This window comes from Urocitellus parryii, chromosome 11 (genome assembly GCF_045843805.1).
Source record: "Urocitellus parryii isolate mUroPar1 chromosome 11, mUroPar1.hap1, whole genome shotgun sequence".
NCBI classification, from domain to species: Eukaryota; Metazoa; Chordata; class Mammalia; order Rodentia; family Sciuridae; genus Urocitellus; species Urocitellus parryii.
In genome coordinates this window covers 98,669,512-98,691,066 of record NC_135541.1, presented here as the reverse complement: position 1 = coordinate 98,691,066, position 21,555 = coordinate 98,669,512, and the positions used below count along the sequence as shown (strand labels likewise).

At 34.9% G+C, this 21,555-nt stretch overlaps 2 pseudogenes; both read right to left on the bottom strand.

Annotated features, from left to right (window-relative positions):
* Nucleotides 1-241: 241 nt before the first annotated feature.
* LOC144249345 (protein lin-7 homolog C-like) lies at nucleotides 242-5,355 on the bottom strand (annotated as a pseudogene).
* A 5,681-nt stretch (nucleotides 5,356-11,036) lies between these two features.
* LOC144249344 (leucine-rich repeat-containing G-protein coupled receptor 4-like) overlaps nucleotides 11,037-21,555 on the bottom strand; it is a 36,123-nt pseudogene continuing 25,604 nt past the window's right edge.

Here is a 21,555-nt window from a genome sequence, read left to right as displayed (position 1 = left end):
CAAACTCTTATTTTTTTTAAAATCCATCTTCGTTTAGCATGTCTTTCACAATTTTTTTTAAAAAAGTACAAATGTTCCTGTGTTAAAATAGGCATTTATAAAATGGCAAGGAGGATTTCAAGGGAAGTTTGTATTTTTTTTTGTTTTGTTTTTTACAATTATTGGCATTTTGGCCATTAGTAGGTCACAAGTAAAACTTCTCTAGCTAAAAAGCAAAATTAAATATAAAGTTTTAAATGTATTAGGTCTGTTGCGTGTGTTTTGCAGATCTCATTTTTTCAAAGCATGACTCCATTTCTTCTAAGTCTTTGGGTTTATACCGTACTACCAATTTAACCTTTCCTTGGGCTGCTTTCAGCAGTTCTACAGCTTTTTAGTAATGTTCTCCTTCAATGCTCCGGAAAAAGTGCACACACACAATTGATACTTAGGTTTTGAGAGTAACAACAACTACAAATATTTAAAATTAAGTAAAGAGAGTCTTTATTGCCTCAATTCACACAAGATTTGGCACATTCAGGGTGGTATAGCTATAGAGATACTGAATCCTTTCAATGCTAAATCTTGTTTTATCAGTATGAAATCCAGTGATACATCAATTGTGCTTACAGTCTCGAAATCATTTTTTAAGTTCCAAGTAATTAGCATATCAATATACATGTCTTATTATTGCACTATGTCAGAATTTATCAAGAAACTGCCATTCTATAAAAGTAAATATGATGGTACATTTCTAATTTAGTATACTGTTTTAACTACTGAAGAGTTTAATTATCTAATAAAAATCCCACTAAGCACTGGTAATTTACATTGAAGGGATGCAAACCACTTTTAGAGTGCCTTAAAAAGATCACTGGGCTGGGGACAGAGCTCAGTGATAAAGCACTTGACCAGTATGAGCAAAGCTCCCGATTCAATCCCCAGAGCTGCATTTAAAAAAAAGAAACAAACAAAAAACAACCACTGTCCTAAATAGTACTGCCTAGCATTCACTTAAAGCATTCCTAAACTACAAAGTTTATTAATCCCTTGCACTAGCATCTTCTGTTTCTACAATCCACAGGCACCCCCAAGTGGTCACAGAACATTACTGCAAATATAAATAAAATTCATCCTCACCACTCCATTAACAGAAAGAAGTTGATCTCCTCATTTAAGGCCCCCATGCCTATCAGCTCTTCCACCTGGAATTATTCTAGATATATAGATTGGAGAGTTTTGTTCTTTGATTCCCATAATATTGAACCCAAGACTCTCTTCTCTTTGGGTAGCTCAACAACTCGAGGATGAGAATGTCCTTCACTGGTAGCAAATGCAGTGACAGTAACCTGAAAGAAAATTTTACATATTTAAAATATATGAACTTTGTTTACTTCATCTCCTTTTAAAAAATACCTTTTTTGTTTTATTTTTTGGCAGTGCTGGGAATTAAACCCAGGGACTCATACATGTTAATAAACATGTACTTTAACACTGAGGTATATCCCTGACCTATCTCACTACTTTTGAGGCATGTATATACACACACACACACACACACACACACACACACACACACACACACACTTAATCAGAGCTTTACAGTTATAAATAGTAGCTGGATTCATCTTGACAAACTCACGCTGCATGAAATTCAATTTCAGTTCATAATCCCCCCTTTCCCCTCTTTTCCCCAATCTCCTTGACTTTCTTTGGCTAATCCATTCATTTATATTTGACTGATTCTTTTTATTTATACATAAAGATGAAATTTCCTGTGGTATATTTATGAATGCATGTAACATGATTTTTAAAGAATTCATTCTGCATTGTAAGGCATATTTTTGATGTGTGGGTATTCACAAATTCACTGGTCATTCTGAGAGGCTAAGCAGAGGTTTTTAAGAAATGTAAGCAGAGGCTGAGACATGAGGATTGCGAGTTCAAAGCCAGCCTCAGCAACAGCAAGGCTCTAAATAAAATACAAAAAAGGGCTGGGGATGTGGCTCAGTGGTTGAATGCCCCTGAGTTTAATCTCTGGTACCCCTAACCCCCCAAAAGAAATAATAACTTAAAGAATACACACTCCAGGACTATGTATAAAACAGAATTTTTTGGCACACTCTCATCCACTGTCTAGAACTTTTGTGTAGTTCCATGTGCAGAGCTTGACAAGCAGGCTTGCTGGGCACATAACATTTAAACAGGAATATTCAACCCTAATGCACTAACAGTCCGGAGCTTCAACTCCAGATAGCCTGGCATTTGTGTAAAATACACCATACCTATAACAACCCACACAGAGTTGTTCTTATATATAGTCATTTTGGCTGCTATATTCTTTGTATACTCTTTGTACCATACACAAAATAAATAATACATCAAGAATTGTCTCTATATTAAGAAAAGCAGGCACATGTATAGCCAACATGAATATTTTTTGTTGCTCTAGCAAACTATATAATTACAAGTAAAAAAAAAAACACAGAAGATTTAATAGAGCTATATGCTCTTTAAATTCTAACACAAAATTAAGATTTTCCTGTTTCATTATGTTTTTAAAGTTAATCAAGGAATCTGGTACCATTTTTTCATGCTGGATCAGGGTACATGAACAAAGGTGCAAGGGGTAAGAAGAAAATCAAGACTTATTTGAAGACCCAAAAAAGCACTCATTTCCTACCTAACAGAACTAAGGTTCAAAAACTAAATAAGCTGTGAAGGTTATACAACTCAGGTATAAAAAATAAATTTCTATTTTCTACTCTGATAAACCATATCCACAAGTTTAAGTATTTGTATTCAATAGAGAATCCAGTCTGTCCTTTTGGAAACCAGGAACTCAATAAAAAATAATCTGCAATGATTAAAAGTCTAGTATGTCATCTACTACTCAAATTAACATATCTATCCAAGTAATACACAATTAAATAATGTATTATGAGGGAAAATCTGATATGGAAAAGCACACAAACTCCATCTTCAGCCCTGAAGAGGTAGCCTACTATTGACATTATACCATATTTGCAGAGCTAGGGTAAAGGATAAATCAAATAACCCTATTCTTCCATTTACTATTTGTGTGGTGGTTTGAGACAAATAATCTAATCTTGATACTTCCTCATCAATGAGAAATTCATCTTCAACTATAAAATTGATGCTATTTTACATGTAAATATGTTGTATATAACACAATTATGTATTTCATATGTATATAATTAATGTATGTGAGAGCATTTTCAATGCCTTATCCAAACTACATACAGTAATAAAAATGTTCTACTTCTTAGTACTTGGGAAGCTTGGTATAATTTGAAAGATATTATGTTAGCTTCTAAAATAAGCTTACTATGAATCTAATAATTATATATTTTCAACCTCTAATTTATGAAGAATTCTCACTTTTGGCAAATAAACAAATTTACCTTTGCAGTTGTATTAGCTCTCACTTCAGGACTGCTACTGATATGTACAGTTTCATAGACATGTTCATATACCTGCAAAACATAAAAGATGTTATATTTTAAATCTTGGAATATATCATGTTTGATTTCCTCTGTGAAGTTAAATGTATTAACTTTTAATCATATTTACTCACCTCTCTTACAGCATTGCAGAACTCACTTTGAAGGACTCTTTGTAAAGCCTGAAGTTTCTGTGGTGGTACCTGTCCACTCCTTTGTAGTTTTTCCAACATTTCAATTGCTCTACAAATATCTAGAGTTAAACAAACACATACTGATAGATAACTTTCTCTAAGGATTCTTGAAATGCCTATGTAACACTGTAGGAATTAGGATTAATTCCCCAAAGGACTAACAGTATGCAGAAATTAGAGGGGGTAAAACAAAGCATCTGGGTTTTTGTATGAGAAAGAGGAGATCATTCATGTACACATTGAGAACAGGAATGTAAAATCTGAGCACATTAAATTTTACAGATTTTAAAATTTCGCATGTTACAGAAGCATAGTTTAAAAAATAATTGAGAGACAGACAAACTGAATATAAACTACTAAATGTCACAGGAAAGGACTGGGGCTCAGATGTGACAGATATGTTAACTGCACTACTTCAAAAAAAGTCAGTAGTAATATTGGGAACTATTTAAGCAATAAAAATTTACTTAATTATCATATTAGTAACCAAAGCACTGAATAGCAGACCATGTGCTAGTGAAATCACTGGTCATTTCCTAAAGATAAACATGATATATGCATAGATATGAACTATTTAATAACAGATCTAGTTAGTGGCTAGGACACATTTAAATTAAAAATAAACTGAATAAAATTAACTGATTTGTTTTCAAGTTAGGATTATTAACACAATGTTTTAATTCAGACAATTTCAATCAAATACGTAGTTTTAAAAATAAAACATAAAACATAAAAACCAGCTATGTAATTCTGTTCTTCATACTAGTTGTGAGACCTTGAACAAATTACTTAAACTCCTTGTGTCTCGGTGCCTTTCACTGTAAAATGCAAATAATACACCTGCTTCATAAAAGGCATTTGATGACCAAACCAAATAATATTTTTAAAGAGGCTTAGCAAACATAAATATAATGTTACACTGGCATCAGTCTTAAAAAATATTAAGGGGTTGCATACATTTATACAAATCTATTAAGCATGTTAGTCAATTGTCATTGAGAAGCGTGGGGATGTGTTTTATTAAGAAACTCTACAAGATTCAAAGTCATGTTCAACAATTAATGACAATATCTGTTTGATTTTTTCTTACCTGTTTTTGTACCTTTGTGAATTAAGTTTTGATGATTTAGAAGGCACTATCTCCCCCCCCCCTGCCTCCCACTGCTATTACCAGGGATTGAACACAGAGCCTTAAACATTTGAGGCAAGCACTCCACCAGTAAACTACATCCCCAACCCTTTTTGTTGTATTTTGAGAAAGGGTCTCACTAAGTTGCCAAAGCCGGCTTTGGATTTAGGATCCTCCTGCCTCAGTCTCTGCAGTAGCTGAGATTACAGACATACACTACTGTGCCCAAGTGGCACTCAGGATCTTGATTACATGCACTGATATTGTACTGTAGGATTATTGGGAGTTATTTGTTAACAGAGTTCTGAGATAATTTAACTTTCCTATGCTGCTGAATAGAACCACTTATAATTCATCCCTACCAAGGTGATGAAGATTCTACTGAAGAACTTAAAAAAAATTCAACAACAAAAAGCAAAGACAACTACCAAAACTAAATGCTAGGGGATGAAGTCCCACATTTTCTACTGCATTTAAAAATACAAGACTGCCACGTGTTAGAATTCTACAACTAACTACCTTTAAAAGAAAAACACCTACTTCTGTTAGCACCAACAGATTTGTTCCTTTCTGCAAAGCACATCGACATTGTGCTCAGGAGGAAGATGTCACCTTTGTCTTAAGCCTATCTTAGAAAGTCTATTCAGAGAAGCTACTCTTCTGTTATAAAATTATGCTTCAATAAATGGACTGGTGGGCTGTAGAGAAACAATCTTATTTATAAAAAAAGACTTCCAAATGAGGAACACCATAAGGAGCAAACTAACAATCATATGTGCACATTTGTTTGTGGGAAGGGATAAGGAAAGAGGCTTTTCTAAATACAATTCTAAAAATGTATCTTCTTCTTAAAGAAGAATATTGAGACTATAATTTCAAATGATAATATGTGCAAAATAACTTTAACCTACATTTTATGCTGTTTACCAACAGTGCTAAAATTTTTTGTGGTACTTCTTGACTGATAATTTTTAAGTCAGGCAAGTTATACAAACCTGTAGTCCTGACTACTTGGGAGGCTGAGGCAGGAGGATCTCAATTTCAAGGTCAGCCTGAGCTGAGACCTTATCTCAATAAAAAATAAGGAGGGCTCGTATATAGCTCAGTGGTAAAGTATCTCTGGGTTCAATCCCCAGAATGGTAACAAAACAGAACAAAAGCAAATAAAAAAAAAAGAAAGAAAGAAAGAAAAGAAAACCTTCAAATGCTTGTGTGTCAAAAGAGTGTTTGAATTGTCTGAAATAAAGGATTTGGGGAAGACAATGGAGCGTTCAAAATCTTAATATCTGTATTTTGACTCTCTGGTCTGTAAATACACAGCAAACTAGGTTTTATCTTTGTTAACAGTTTCCTTCAAGAAGCAATTAACTAATCACAGTTTGCAATTGTAGGGTCTGTAATATATATATATATATATATATATATATATATATATATATATATATTCGCACCTGCCAAGTGTTTTACAATCTACCACTACTTCACATAAGTGGATCTATTTCTTAAGTCGAATCCCCTGATTCCTGGATTTCTTGCTTTTCATTTTTTGGTTTATATTCTTGTTTGGGAAGAGTAAATCTTCTAGTAGCTCTCTGAAATAGGGTACATGGAAAATAATTTTTGAGACTTTAAATACCTGAAGATATATTTTATCCTCATACTTGATTGATAGTTTGGCTGGATATAGATTATTCTTTGGAAGTAATTTCTACTCAGAAGTCTGAAGAAATTTCTGGGTAATGTTTTAGCTCCCAGTGTTAATGTAGACAAGTCTGATGGCATTTTGATTCTTGTTTTTTTTTTAAAGGTTCTGATTCCTCTTCATTTATTTTGTAGTATTTCCTTAATGATCTGGCACACTTTTGCACAAGCCATCTGTATGTGCTCTACTCCAGGGACTAGAAAGACACACATTCCCTTTGATAAAAATAATTCACAATAGTATCTGCCAGTTTTTAGAACTCTGTGCCAAAAACATGAATGTGTATTTTAATTTGCATTCAGTCTGCAGAGCAACAAGGTAGAAAATATGACCCAAGCTTACAGTGAGAATCTGAAAGGGAAATTAATTTTCCTGAGGTCACCTAGCTAGCAAGTAGTAGAACCCAGATCTTCCCTCTCCAGAGCCCTTACTCCTGACCACTATGCTATATTTATGTCAGTCCTATTTTCACAACCTATGTCCTTTTTGCATAGCCAGAAAATGCCATGTTTTGCTCTCATAAAACCACAGTTACAGTTTTTGGTGGATGACATCATTTACCTTTGATCTGATTGAGTACTCAAAATCCTCTATAGCAATTAGCTTAACTCAAAATGGTTTTTCTCTGCTAATGAAATCTTTTTTAAAATTCTGATTTGTCATATGTGACAGTGGAATGTATTACAATTCATATTACACATGTAGAGCATAATTTTTCATATCTCTGGTTGTATACAAAATGCATTCACACCATACATGTATTTTGTATAATGATTTCCATTTCATTCCACCATCATTTCTAACCCCATGCCTCCTCCCTTCCCCTCTTAGAGTTTGTCTGTTCCTCCTATGCTCCCCTTTTCTACTCCACTGTGAATCAACCTGATGCTGGTTGTTTTAATGAATCATAATGATAGCCAATATTTATCAGGTAGTTAGTGTGTGCCAAATACCGTTAAATCACTTTATGAGCTAGATTTTCTTTTAGAGTCCTGTTTGTTGAGATATAATTTATATATGGTACAATTTGCCCTATTTAGTTTTATACTTACATGATTTTTGACAACATGAATATAAAAAATGGCAATATATATATATATATATATATATATATATATATATAAATATATAAATAAATATATATATATATAGTATTATATATAGTACTACAATCAAGATATAGAATATGTTACCTTGTTTTTTTAACTTCTTTTTTTAAACAACTAGAGAAATTAATTTTAATATATTTTCATTTAACCCATGGATTACCAACAAAATTTGCAAAGAAAATAATTGTTGTTAAGCTATTTCATGTTCCTTTTGTTTGTCCTAGTAATTCTTTGGAATCCAATATCTATTTAACATGTAGCGCACCTCAATTCAGACTAGACACATTTCAAGTACTCAGTAGCTTCATGTAACCAATGGCTGCCATATTAGCTCCTTTTTCCATCTTTCACCTTTTGGTGAGATATATGCTGTAGGCTGCATGATAAATCTCCTTATTATGTGGTTTCTTGTTGAGTTACATCAGAAAGGAACACCAAAAAGATGAATTTAGAATATAAGAGTAGAGCAAGATGCTTTATTCCTCCCCACAAGATTTATTAGACTGTGAATTGGTTTCTTCATGCTTTTGGTGGGAATAACTTCAATTAGGTTGCCTTCTCCTACAAGGTTTTCTTAATGGCTCTCTCTTCTTTCACCTCTTACCTCTCCAAGTCTATGGAAGGACAGGTACTTCACAAAATTTGTTGGCTTCCCTCAAACTTGTCCTTACCTTTACAAATACTTTATTAAATAATTTTTACCCTAATTGATATTTTTCATCCTTGAATCTTGAATAATGTTTTTTTTTAATTATAAGAAAGTAAAATATACCTCATCCCATATCACAGGCAATGTATATACATACCAGATTAATTATATATTAAAATATAATGTATAAAATGCTAAAAATTTTAAAGAAAATATTTGTATAACATTGTGAAGAGAAATGGAAAACAAAAAATATAAAAAACCTAAATAATTAGATGATATTGTAGTTAAAATTTTTATGTGTAAAAATTTATCAAAAAGGGTTGAAAGTTCTGGGGATATGACTTAGTTGGTAGAGTGCTTGCCTAGCATGCACAAGTCCTTGGGTTCAATCCCCTGCACAAAGGAAAAAAAAGTGTTAAAAGAGACATGAATTATATGTATTACTGGCCGTTTTTGTTTATTTTTGGTATTTAGCTTAACATGATTTCTCCTTTGGTTGGCTTTTCCTTTGTTGTAGTTCTTCCCTTTGCAGATTTTAATCGTTGTTTTTCATTTTGTTCTTGTGGAATATTTTGCCAAGAATGTTCTATAGTGCAGGCTTTCTTGCTGTAAATTCTTTTAGCTTTTGTTTATTATGGAAGGTTTTTATTTTATTGTCAAATTTGAAGCTTAATTTTGCTGGATATAAGATTCTTGGTTGGTATCCATTATCTTTTAGAGCTTGGTTTATGTTGTTCTAGGATCTCCTGGCTTTGATTTTTTGGGTTGAAAAACCTTCTGAGTTCTGAATTGGTATTCCCTTATATGTAATCTGATTTTCCTCTCTTGTGGCCTTTAAAATTATATCCTTATTTTGTATGCTAGGCATTTTAATTATAATGTGTCTTGGTATATATTTATTATAATTTTGTACATTTGGTGTCCTATAGGCCTCTTATATTTGACTTTCTAGTTCATTCTTCATGCTTGGGAAATTTTCTGATACTGTTTCATTGAAGAGATTGTGTATTCCTTTGGTTTGAGTCTCTGAACCTTCCTCTATACCAATAAATCTTAAATTTGGTCTTTTGATGGTATCCCATAATTCTTAGATATTCCATTTATAGTTTCTTACCATCTTCAAGTGAGGTCAACTTTATTTTCAAGATTGTATATTTTGTCTTCATTGTCTGAGGTCCTGTCTTCCAAGTGATCTAGTCTGTTGGTGATACTATCTATTGAGTTTTTAATTGGCTTATTGTTTCTTTCATTTCAAGGATTTCTAGTTTTTTTTTTTTCAGTATCTCTATCTCTTTCTTGAAGTTATCTCTTGCAACCTGTATTTGTTCTGTTCTCTCTTTGTCAGAGTGATCAATTTTTACCTATATATGCTCACTTAGGTTGTTCTTTAATTTCCAAATCATTTTAGTTAATTTCATGATGTCTATGTGTCTTCCTCTCTCACAGTGTGGATCCAAAGTATTGCAGCTTCTGCCCTATTGTCTTATAGTGTCGCTATAAGTTACCAATACCTCACTTTAAAGGAAGAGATCAATATTACAGCATTTAATGTATCCAATATGCAGCCATATATCAGTTAGTTTCTATTTTTACATTTACACATTTGTCACTATAATCAGAAATGATGAATTCAGTTATCTTCTACCATATAGTAAATAGGTTTGCATAGAGGTTTACAGTTTCTAGTGGTAAAAGGGGGGACTTAGAGGTTGGCTGAGATGTTTATGAGGTAGGATGTGAGAATATGGAGGTATTAGATTATATGATTAGTGAGGATAATAATAAGAAGTTGGATGTTAGTAGGAGAAATAAGAGATAGGCAACCCCATGCAAAATTCCCTGTTAACTCAGTAGCAGGATAACTGTTAGCACCCCAATAGAGAAATTTGTGGTGCAGCCAGGCCACAGGGACCTTGGTGACGCCAGGTCCTTATTGTTGTCCCTTGATAGTAGTGGTGATATCCAAGTTTTGTGGTGGTGGCAGCCTCAAGCCTATAAGTACCCTGATGTTGGGCTGTGGAACCACACTTTGGTGAATAGGAAACCCCAGCACAGGGTGGCTCTCAGTGCATATGTGGGGTAGGCCTTTCCCCTGGATCTCTAGGGTGTGGTGTTGGCATTTTGATTCTTGATCTGTAGTATGTAATATGAATTTTCCCATACCTTTAATTTTTCCCTACCCTACTCTTTTCCATAATAGAAATTTTATGATTTTGTGCCTGTTTTAGAATGTTCAGACTGCTATAATAAAATACCATAAGCGGAATGGCTTATAAAACAATAGGAATTTATTTCTTATAGTTCTGGAGGCTGGGAAGTCGAAGAGCAAGATGTCAGCAGACTCAGTTTCTGGAAAAGACTTTCTGGTTCTTAGACAGTATTTTGCACTTGTGTCCTTATGCGGCTGTCGTGGACTAATTTCTATGCTTCAGCTCTTTACACTATTACAACCTACTACATAAAACACATTTTGGAACTAAGATTATGGACAAGAGTTCTTCAGTTCACCATCTGGATTTCTGAGGATTCGTAAAACTCCTGAAATAGAAGCAGTTTTGTGTGTTCGAGACTATATACGGGTCCTTTTTAAGGAAACTGAGATAGCAGCAATTTAAGGGCTAAGAATCAGAAAACATATCATCTTTAAGAAATGGCCCAGGACTCTCTGCAGAAAGGGCTGCATTTAAGGATGCAGGCGCCTGCTCAGCCTCTAAGGTGGAAGACAGGAGATTGTTTTGGTTTGCTGAAGGTACTTGGAAGGGTCCAAGGAACCTTGGGACCGGTTTATCGGTCGGGCAGCCTCAGGTTTACCTGGCGCGCCCCAGTAACTCCGTTCCTCTCAGGCTCAACACCTCGGCCTCTAAGTCATGGGCATCTTCGTCCACATCTTCCTCATCCTCTCTGTCACCATGTTCATCGTCAAACGAGAAGCTCTGGTGGCCGAGTGGAGACAACAGTGACATGGTGGAATTGCTGCAGCCCTGAGGCAGCGGCGACCAACAGATAGACGTCGCCACCGCCCCCAGCCTCTGTCCCCGGAGACCCGTTATGAGGACGGAGAAGGAGGCCACGGAGGCCTCAGACTCAGAACTGCAGTCCGCAGAGAACAGGATGCCAGGAGGGGGAGAAGCAACACTCCACCGCCACACAGCCCACATCTGGCCCACATCTGGCCCGCCAAGTTCAAACCCGCCAAGCTGCAGCTGGGACATGATCTCCCAGCAGGCCCCGCGCGCGCTGGGCCCGGCCAATCCGGGCCACCTGGGTGCCGCGTTGCCATGGCGACGCAAGGAGGACGCGAGGGCTGTGTCTGGGCCTGTAGAACTTGGCTTTCTCTCTGTCTGCCCTTCTTCCTGTGTCTGGAAGGTGCCTGTTGCTTGTGAACTTATTCAATTCTGTGTCTCTTCCAGCTGACACCTTCCGGGGGCCTGGGCTTTTTTTGAGGTGTTGTTGCAGACCATTTGGTATTTGAAATAACGTTATTACTAAATAAAGCAACTCCTCTTAAAGGGAAAGAGGCAGAATTAAGGACTAACATCCACCCCTCCACCACACACCCCCCACCCCAACACACACATAAGGTCAGGATTATATGCACCAGTCTTGATTTCCTTGAACAGGTCATGCTTTTTTTGAGGCTGATTTAATTTAACTTTACAAGTGTATCCACGAAAGCAGGTTTAGGTGGCCTGGGGAAGTAGCTCAGTGGTAAAGTGCTTGCCTAGCATGCATGGGGTCCTGGGTTCCATCCCTGCTACCAAAAAATAATGCAGGTTTAGGACAATCTTTTAGTGTTTTGATACATCTTGTTTGCCTGGCGTCTTAAGGCATCTAGTCTGTCTACACCTGCGAATTGTTTTTACTTTTTTAAGCCTCTATTATGTGCTAAGCCTCTAACCTTTGCTAAGCACTGGGATAAAAACTGCTGTTACTCTAAATTCCTCATCTTTTTGTGGTGACAAATGTAATTAAAATATGCTGTTATGTGTATTTTATGGGGAAAGAATATTTTGTGGGAACTCGGAGATTGGAGATGGGGATAAAGGTAGCAAGAAAGATGACAGACATTATAAAGCTGGATGCTTTATTTATACTGGTGTAAATTTAGCTCTGTCTAAATTTGTATAACTGGTAGAAGTATCATGTGAAAACAGACAATGACTAAAAATAGCACATAAAGTTGTTACTGATCAAAGAGTAATACACCATCCTTGATGAAGTTTAGATCTACAAAATTTGACACAGGACATTGATATATGATAAAAATATTAACAATCAAAGACAATTCTGGAAGCAGAAGCTATAATAAAATATGATATGCCAGCTAGAGGCACAGAGCATGGGAGACCCTGAGTTTGATTCCCCTACCACAAAAAAATAAATATGTATGCTTAAAACTTCTTAAATGGAATATTTTTAAATTTTAGTAACAACAGTGAAATGAAGAAAATCAGAGCAATCCAAGTGAGTAATAAATTGATCAAAGAATAAAATTTATTTAGTAGAGTTTTTCATTCTCTACCCCAATAATTCAATATTGGCATGTCTGGCTAAAACCTTTCATTAGAACATTTTGAGAATCAGTAATATCAAAAGACCCTAAACTGTTTTAGGACTTCATAAGGAAGAAAGCTTTAGGAGAAATTTCCCAACAGACATAACCTAATGCAAGCATAGTGGAAAACTCACAGGTTTTATCTATGAAAGAAAAAGAATTTTAATCAATGGTTTTTCTCTTAATAAATTTCCATAAATAAGCTGTTGACCTTTCTGATCCTAATTTATTCCTCTATAATATTAAGGAAATAATCTACATCACAGTCATATTATCTAATTAATCCTCAAAATTTCTAGTTCAGGATCTGACAGATTTAAGAGTAAATTGTATCACTTGAATGCCAAAGCTTTTGCACTGTAACTTTTTGGTATGGGAATCTAAGATGTCATATACTTCCCTTCCTCCTTTAGATGTTTTATTTTTTAAAAAATGCTTTATAAAAGAAAGCCCTTTCCTTCATGCTTCAGGGTCATCATTATGACAATTACATTATATGTTAACAATACTGGAGACCCAAAGACTATGGGGCAATTCCATGCTGTGTGTACACATATTTGAATGTAGTCAAGTCTTGGGGTCTCTTATACTGCCTTTACATTATTGGGGCCAAGAAGTCATAAAGAAGGGTATAAAAAGCATTAAAAGATTTTTTCCCATATGTTTTACTTACTAATGTCTTTTCTTACTACTCATTTATTTTCACTTTCATGGTATATTTGAGATTTTTTTTACTGGTTCTGTAACCTGTAAGTGAAGAATGACTTTTCCTTACAAATTCCTGTATGACATTGTAACAAAAATCATGCCAATTTTAGTTAGTTTTAAAAATAATTATTCCTAGAAATTTACAGATGAAACAATATGTCTTGGATTGCTTCAAATAATCTAAGAGGCAGAAGGATTGAGGGGCTAGTGAATAAGGTAAAGATGAAACAAGGTTTATTGTGTGTTGTGGTTTTGGTGGTGGGCATGGGAAGGGGAGAGGGAGAGGGGTACCTAAACCATTCTTTTTATTGTGAAAATTTCAAACACATATAAATTTTAAAACAGGAAGAGGCATACACATTTACTAACACCTACAAAATATAGCCAAAATTAAGAGGAACTAAGTTTTGATTGGTATCTAATTTGCTGTGGTTCAGGCATTCACTTAAATTTTATTAAACCCTTTGTTTTCTCATTTGTCCAAAGAGAGCTTGGAGATTGTAATACTACATTTCTAGGCAACTGACTACAATTAATATCATGTAGATATTTTTAATCATTTGCTTTTAAATAAAGATTAAATTGGTGATATTCACTTATATTTCAAAATATGTTTTCCACAATATAGTTCAGATTTAAGACAGGATAAAAGTTTTAAGTTTAAGTGTTCTTAAATATTGACAGATAACTATCAAACAATATTTTCTAATGGTTACTTCCAACATTTTTTCTAATAATGTCTTTTCTATTTAAAACTTTTTAAATTTGTCTCCATAATAGATAGTAAATGCTTTAACATACTTAGTTACAAATTAAGGCAAAATATATTGCTTTCTAGAAACTTTAATAATTTGAAACATAGAGTACAATATTGTATTTCATACAATATATAGCACAGTTTACCACAGATTTTGTATATCTGCTATTCTATTTTTTAAATGAATGAAGTTTTCAATAACTTGAATTTTGAGAAAACAAGTTTAATTAAGATTATTACCAAGTTATGATTTAATATTTATCAGATGTGTAAATATACAAACCGTGATAGCAAATTTTAAAACTTATAAATAGTTGGCCTTACAAAATTACAACACACTGTAAATAAATCCCTCCCACATTTTATACAAACTACATGATTTTGATATACAAAGATTCTGTTTTTACACTGACAATGTACAACCGAGATTATTTACAATGAAAAAAGTATATAAACCACAATTTAACATTCTGCTACTGGCAGTCACTATAGGAGGTAGCTTTAATTAAACGAACTGAACAGAAGCCATGTTTCCCTACTTGTGTTGTAAAAATAATTTACATAAGATAAAAATTCTTTATATGCACAGTATGTACAGTTTAATTATTAAACTGTAATCTAGCTTAATTTTTTTAGTATATCCAGTATAATAATATGGCAGTAGGTTTGCTATTTAGTACATTGTTCAAAAAACTTATTGGGCAATCATAACTTTAAGACTCTACAAAAAAAACATGGCAGAAGACCCTAGATGAGAATCAGGTAAAATTTTTAATTTTCAAAGACATAGGATTAAACCTTATCCTTTCTCCCCCACCCCCTTAATGATATGTCTGTCTAGTTTAACCAGAACTCAGCATATGAACTATTGAATAGGTTTTTTTGTAAGTCATGGTATGGGAAATTTTTATAGAAGCATACAAGTAATAACATAAGTTTAGGAGAATCCAGTTCACTAAGAAATAAATTATGTGCTTTGTGTCATATTTATTTTCAGCTTCCTCCAATTAAAAAATGACCCCAGTTTACTTTTTGTGTAATCCATACTGTAAATAGATGACATACCAACAAAACTGGAAAATATCAGTAGAACCAATGATATTAAGAAGCATTTATTAATGGGAACATTACATGGAGCCATCAAATCCCTTAGGTACTATTAAAATCTCATTAGTATGTAGTGTAGCCAAAACTACTTCAACTCACACATCAATTAGCCATTTATTTTGTACTAGTAATATAATTGCAAAACACTGAAAATCATGGTGAGCATAACAAAGCAATGTAAAATGACCCCAAACAAATGTACTGATATTTTTATTCTATCAGCTGTTAATATGATTTTTAAAACATCTTCAGGTTTATATAGATTTATAAAGCAATTTAACAAAATCTATGATTCTCATGTAAAAGTGGAAATAGAAAACAATGATACCTATGTGTACTCTCACAGTTCTAGTTGGGAGACAATCAAGACAAGCCCTTTTTTGGCCCTGTAGTAAGTTGTCCTGAGAATAATGATCAAATATTAGGTAAAATTAGCAAGACTCTTTTGTCAGTTATATAAAGTCACATTTGAACTACCTTTTTAAAAATATTAACAGCTGTCCTTTATCTTGTGCTTAATTCAGAAATAGGTATAAATTTGCTCCTTATGAATCTGAAAAAACCTAAAAGTTATATTGCTATACCACACCTCAAATCCTTTTCAAGTTCTGTTTCAAATAGACCACACATTCCTTGGAAATTGCATTTTTCACCAATTAATAATTTAGGCACCTGTTCTTTGAAAAATATCAGGTTTGAAAAATAAACTTCCACCTTCCCCTTCTATGTGACACCAGGCAGTGATTACAGAAGTGCTTCCCAGATGAAAGAATAGAATATGGTTCACTCTATAAACACTGTGAATTTGGTTGATGGGGGAAATAGTTACAAACACAGTAATTCGGTCTTTAACTCTTGGTAGATTGTAAGCGTCGCACACCAAAGGGAATCCTTGACTCTGATAGAAGCAGGCTCTACCATGCCTGCACTTGGTCAGAACTGTCTGAGACAAAGGAGTCTTCTTCATCTGCCTAATCAGAGTGGGCTGACTGTGCCACAATCAGACCAATATCCCTCTGGTCTTTGGCAAGAAGCCACTGCCAATGCAGGACAGCTGTGTGATTTTATTAAGTGTTTGCATGATACTGGCTTTGTCAAAAGAAATGATTCGCAGCAGTCACATACAGTCAGGTTACCCTACAAGTGTGAGTACATGCCACAGTCATAGTAGAAATCCTGTTCCACACAACCACCTTGGCTACTGATGGAAACTGAAACTGATCCACTTTTCTTGGTAATGTGTCACTTCAGTAACTTCCAGTCTTCTTTAAATTTTTGATTGAAGAAAACATACAGGACCAGATTTAGGCAAGCAGGCAATGGGAAAAATATCAGAGTAACACACTTCATTATTTCAGGACTGATAGAGATTGCAGTGATCAATGGTGCAAATGAGAAAAATGCAACAGGGCAAAAAAAAGATGCAGTTGGTGAAAATTAGCCAAGTAACATGCTTAATCATGCTAGATTGTGAGTTTTCTGAGAGGTCTTCTTTTTCCAAGTTGCAGTAAAGTTTAGTGTAGATGATGGCCATTAATAAAAATGCTAGTGAGTTTAACAGCACTAAAGTCACGGTAAATCCTAATGATGGCTTCTCTCCTGTGGGAAATGGCAAGCACAAAGGTGATGCAGAATATTCCCCTCTATGGAAAAGGAGGAAACAGCCTGCTACTGCAGCACCCAGAAAAGCAAAAAGGGCTACAATCCAGAACTGCTTGAGATGATTGCTTTCCCATTTTTCATGATATTTTTTGCAGATAAGCTTCTTTCAACAGCTGCTAAACATTAATAAAATATTGCACTTTCTGAGGAAAAACCTGCAAGGAACTCAGCTGCTTTGCAGCCATTGCCAGTGTCCCACCAAATGCCAAATTCAGCAAATCTGCCCCAGGATACGGCATCAAGAAAAGTTAAGATGCCAGTATAGATTCTCATGAATAAGTTAGACACAGAAATCAAGCCTATGAACAACTTGGAGGAAGGCAGTGATGTACAAGATGTGAATGTTGTTAAAATGACTAGCAGGTTGAAAAACAATGCAACCAAGAAAATGAACCACATGGTGAGACATGTCATCCAGCTTCCCACAGGGCTTAATAGCACATAACATGAAAAAGAAACAGAAACATGAAAGACATTTTAGAAAATACCATATTTCATTTAATATGCTTGATAGAATGACTATTGATGGTTGATTCTAGAATAAATGAGTTACCTAATTGAATTGAACCAAACTGAAAAAAAATATTGCTTTTAAGATATTTCAGTCACAGACTAGGCTACTTTAAAAATTAAGCAGCTTAATATCTGGGTGTAGCTAGCACACACCTATAATCCCAGGGACTCAAGAGGTTGAAGCAGGAGGGGATGGCAATTTCAAGGCCAGCCTCATCAACTAAGCAAGATCCTGTCTCAAACTAAAAACATAAAAAGGCCTCAAGGGAGGGTACTCAGTAGTAAAGCTCCCCAGGGTTCACTCTCTAGTACTGAAACAAAACATAACCAGGATTAGTTTCTTTTATTATTTGGTAAGGGCATATAGAGATATTTCCAAGAAAATTTCTACTTTTTCTTTTTCTTTATTCTTTTTTTAAATATTTTTTTTTTAGTTGTAGATGGACACAATATCTTTATTTTTTATGTGGTACTGAGGATTGAACCCAGTGCCTCACGCATGCCAGGCAAACACTCAACCACTGAGCTATAACCCCAGCCCTCTACTTTTTCTTATACCAAATATACAAAGCACAGAATTTAGCATATAAAAGGTACTTAAAATATTGAGGGTCTGTAATCAGATGGTTTATAACTTGCTATTCTTACCTTAAAAAAGCCACTTAAGCCTAATAAGTTGCATTTTCTGATATGTAGATAATAATGCCTACTTAATTCAGTTGATGGCTTAAGTAAATTTGCATACATAAGTACTTATGCAGGCTGCTGGGCACATAGTGGAACTTTAGTAAATATTAGCTTTTTTTTTCTTCCTTCCTTTTCCCTATGTATTTTATTTTTTAAAAAATATTTGTATTAGTTGTTTATGAACATTTATTTGTTTGTTTGTTTGTTTATATGTGGTGCTGAGAATCTAACCCAGTGCCTCAAACATGGCAAAAGCTTTACCATTTACCACTGAGCCATAACCCCAGCTCTCTATATATTTTATAACTGATATGTATGTATATACACAAATTTGTAACATTTTAAACCCAATTTCTTATGGCATTTCACAGCAACCTGCTGAAGTTGGTTATGGTTGATAATCAATGTTAACTATTCATACAAAGCTTGGCACAAAACAAAACCCCTCTATAATAGTAAAACCCCTATATATATATATAGGATCGCAAGAATGCACTTAGTAGCTGAATTGCTGGTTCTAATAACTGACTTTGACATGCTAGTAATCTCACAAATGAAAAATATTTCATTTATAATTAAGGAGTGAAAATGTTTGACTATAAAGAACAAGAAAACTATGATTGCCTAAAGGATGTTTTAACTTTCTGAACTGTCATGAAATTTGACATATACAGTGGAACTCCAGTTATGCACCATTTATCTGATTTTCAATGAACACAATTTTTTTTAATCAAATTTATTTTCACTCTGAACCCTCAGGAAGTGCTAAAATGGAAGTTCTTTCTCACATTTTATTTTCGAGGAGGGTAGTACAGGGACAAAACCCAGGGGTGTTCTACCACTAAAGTATATATCCAGCCTTCTTTATTTTTTATTTGGAGACAGGATCTCTTTAAATTGGTGAGGGTCTCATTAAGTTGCTGACACTGACCCTGCACTTGCAGTACTCCTGCCTCAGCCTCCAGAATGGATCCGATTATAGGTGTGTCCAGTACTGCAAAAGAATGCTGTTTCCTGCCAGGCAACGTGGCACACACCTATAATCCCAGAGGCTCTGGAGGCTGAGGCAGGAGGATCATGGGTTTAAAGCGAGCCTCAGCAACTTAGCAAGGCCTTAAGCAACTCAGTGGGACCCTGCCTCTATAAATAATATATAAAAAGGGCTGAGACTGTGGCTCAATGGTTAAGCACCCGTGGGTTCAATCCCCAGTACCACCGTCTCCTCCAAAAAGTATGATGTTTACTTCTCACTGATCATCAGTTCTGTGTACAATCTCCAACACCTGAATCCTTCATGGGGAAGAGAGTCAACTGCACTCCTAACTGTCAAAAATTAATATCTGCACAATAAAATAAATTACATAAATGATTCTTGCTAGTTGCACTTACTCATCTGTTAAAATTAAGTTTGTTCTCATTCTCCACACAAGGAAATGGGTTAAATATTCAAAGCATACATACATAGGCCCTTAAGAAGCTCACAATTCAGCATCAGTTATTAGTAAATTCACAGCACTGATGATTCTAAGTTATAAAATTAATGGCCAACCCAGGCATGGTGGCACACACCTGCAATCCCAGTGGCTCAGGAAGCTGAGACCAGAGGATCGTGAATTCAAAGCCAGCCTCAGCAACACTGAGGAGATAAGCAACTCAGTGAGACCCTGTCTCTAAATAAAATAGGGCTGGGGATGTGGCTCAGTGGCCGAGTGCCCCTGAGTTGAATCCCTGTTACCCCGTCACCCTCCCTACCCCCAAAATTAATGGCCAGTTCATCCTGTGACATCATACTAATAGGAATCTCTTTTGTAGCACCTGATTTAACAAAAAATATTTAAAACCTTGCCTTTATAGTAAAAGTATAAATCCAAGTTCTCTGGTAGGCAGGCAGAATATGACATTACAATCAAGTAAATATTGGCATCATTTAATAACTTTCCTAAAACTACAACTTCAATGAAGTAAATCAGAAAGAGTAGACAAGATTGCATTTAAAAAACAATTATAGGTTCATGCTTATAATCCCAGGGGCACAAGAGGCTAAGGCAGGATGATCACAAGTTCAAAACTAGCTTCAGCAACTTAGTGAGGCCCAAAGCAACTTAATAAGACCCTGCCTCAAAATGAAAAAGTAAAACAGGTTGGTGATGTGGCTCAGTGGTTAAGCAATCCTGGATTCAATCAATACCAAAAAATAAAATGAAATAAAATAATAATAATAATAATAATAATGAAGAAGAAGAAGAAGAAGAAGAAGAAGAAGAAGAAGAAGAAGAAGAAGAAGAAGACGACGACGACTGGGGACAAAACTCATTAATAAAGCAGAAGCTTTGCATTCTGGAGGCCCTGGGTTCAATCCCTGGCACTACAATAAATAAAGAATAATATAAAAGAGCAAGAGCTGTTAATATGCAGATTCTGATTCAGTGGTATAAGCCTGAAATTCTGCAAGAAATGCTGGTACACTGACCACACTATGAATCAGAAGGCCTTACAGGATCATCTAGTCCCACCCTTATAAAATAGAAATAACATCCATCGCCAGGAAGATTAGATATATTTGCCCAATGTTTACTTAAAGTAAAATATTACAGCCAAATGGGTTGAGCATTACCTGTTGGGGGTGTACAATGGATAATTATTTGACTACGCTCTTCATTTTCAGCAGTGCTGGTGACATTTGCTGCATCAGTGGTACCCGAATATACAACAAAGTACGTTGAATTAAAAGTGGGCAGTTCAAAAGAACCAAATGTTCCCACAATTTTCTCTCCCCTGCATGATGTTAAAGTTCAGTGTATACAAATGTGGCTTGATAATACATTAAAAATGCCAGTAACAGAGGAAAGGCCATTTTTCTCACAGACTTCATATTGACCCTTCCCAAACTGATTACAACACATACATTTTGATTAATGTCTTAGGGAGTGTTCTGTTTCTAAAGGTTCATGTACTTGCCTTTCTCCTTTGTCACACTATGGTCTTGAAGCCTGTTATCTTCTATGTTTAAATTTGCATAAGATTCATAGCCCCAAAATGCACAGCACTGATAAGCATATGGTACTGATAAAGACCTGGAGAAAAAATTGTAAAATACACCCTGAGTAGCAACTTCATAGACATAATTTTGTTTTGTAAAAAGCATTTTAATCTTTGAAAACCCCAACCTGTGAGTCAGAAAAGTCTAAGTATCATATACTTTAGTCTTGACCATTTATCCTCTAGGAACCTTATCTATGTTAAACACTCTGGTAAAGCTCATAAAAATGATCATAAAGATACACCACAAAGTTTCTCCCTTTCTATGAGGTGTCTCTTAAGAAAGGTGGATGCAAAT